The sequence below is a fragment of the Sapajus apella genome, unplaced genomic scaffold (assembly GCF_009761245.1).
Source record: "Sapajus apella isolate SASKATOON/1434 unplaced genomic scaffold, GSC_monkey_1.0 scaffold77, whole genome shotgun sequence".
NCBI lineage: Eukaryota > Metazoa > Chordata > Mammalia > Primates > Cebidae > Sapajus > Sapajus apella.
This window is the reverse complement of record NW_022437017.1, coordinates 10,202,710-10,204,194: the sequence shown is the minus strand read 5'-3', so window position 1 is coordinate 10,204,194 and position 1,485 is coordinate 10,202,710. Positions and strand designations below refer to the sequence as shown.

At 51.8% G+C, this 1,485-nt stretch overlaps 1 protein-coding gene across 5 annotated transcripts in view; it reads left to right on the top strand.

Annotated features, from left to right (window-relative positions):
* ARHGAP45 (Rho GTPase activating protein 45) overlaps positions 1 to 1,485 on the top strand; it is a 23,824-nt gene that overhangs the window by 13,469 nt on the left and 8,870 nt on the right. The gene's annotated exons all lie outside the window — the stretch shown is intronic.

The window sequence follows — 1,485 nt, the reverse complement described above, 5'->3', positions numbered from 1 at the left end:
TTTTAAAGATGGGGTTTCTCCATGATGGCCAGGCTGGTCTTGAACTCCTGACCTCAGGTGATCCACCCACCTCGGCCTCCCAAAGTGCTAGGATTACAGGCGTGAGCCACCGCGTCCGGCCTCGTTTTTTTGGGTCTTGTTTGTTTTCTTTTGTTTTTGTTTTTTGAGACAGAGTCTCACTCTGTGGCCCAGGCTAGAGTGCAGTGGCACAATCTCAGCTCACTGCAACCCCCGGCTTCCGGGTTCAAGCAGTTCTCCTGCCTCAGCCTGAGTAGCTGGGACTACAGGCACGTGCTACCAAGCCCAGCTAATTTTTTGTATAGCAGTTGAAACAGGGTTTCACCATGTTGGCCAGGGTAGTCTCGATCTCCTGACCTTGCGATCTACCCGCCTTGGCCTCCCAAAGTGCAGTGGAGATCTCAGCTCGCTGCAACTTCCTCCTCCCAGGTTCAAATGATTCTCCTGCCTCAGCCTCCTGAGTAGCTGGGATCACAGGCGTGCACCACCATGCCCAGCTAATTTTTTTGTACTTTTTGTAGGGATGGGGCTTCACCTTGTTAATCAGGTTGGTCTTGAACTGCCGACCTTGTGATCCGCCCACTTCATCCTCCCAAAGTGTTGGAATTATGGCATAAGCCACCGCGCCTGGCAGCACCCAGCTAATTAAAGAAAAATTTTTTATAGAGACGGGGGTCTCAGGCTGGGTGCAGTGATTTAAACCTGTAATTCTAGCCCTTTGGGAGGCTGAGGCGGGCAGATCATATGAGGTCAAGAGTTAGAGACCAGCCTGGCCAATATGGTGAAACTTCATCTCTAGTAAAATTACAAAAAATTAGCAGGGCGTGATGGTGGGTGCCTGTGATCCCAGCTACTCGGGAGGCTGAGGCAGGAGAATTGCATGAACCTGGGAGACAGTGGTTGCAATGAGCCAAGATCGTGCCACTGTACTCCAGCATGGGCAAGAACAGCCAAACTTTGTCTCAAAAAAACAAAAAAAAAGAAGGCTGGGCGCAGTGGCTCACACTTGTAATCCCAGCACTTTGGGAGGCCAGGGCGGCAGATCATCAAGTCAGAAGATCTAGACCATCCTGGCTGACACGGTGAAACCCCATCTCTACTAAAAATACAAAAAATTAGCCGGGCACTGCGGCCCGCACCTGTAGTCCCAGCTACTCGGGAGGCTGAGGCAGAAGAATCGTTTGAACCTTGGAGGTGGAGGTTGCAGTGAGCCCAGATCACACCACTGCATTCCAGCCTGGGCGACAGAGTGAGACTCCCATCTCAAACAAATAAAAAAGAAGGCCGGGAGTGGTGGCTCACACCTGTAATCCCAGCACTTTGGAGGCCAAGGTGGGCGGATCACCTGAGGTTGGGAGTTCAAGACCAGCCTGACCAATATGGTGAAACCCCGTCTTAAAAAATAATAATATAAGGCCGGGCGCGGTGGCTCAAGCCTGTAATCCCAGCACTTTGGGAGGCCGAGGC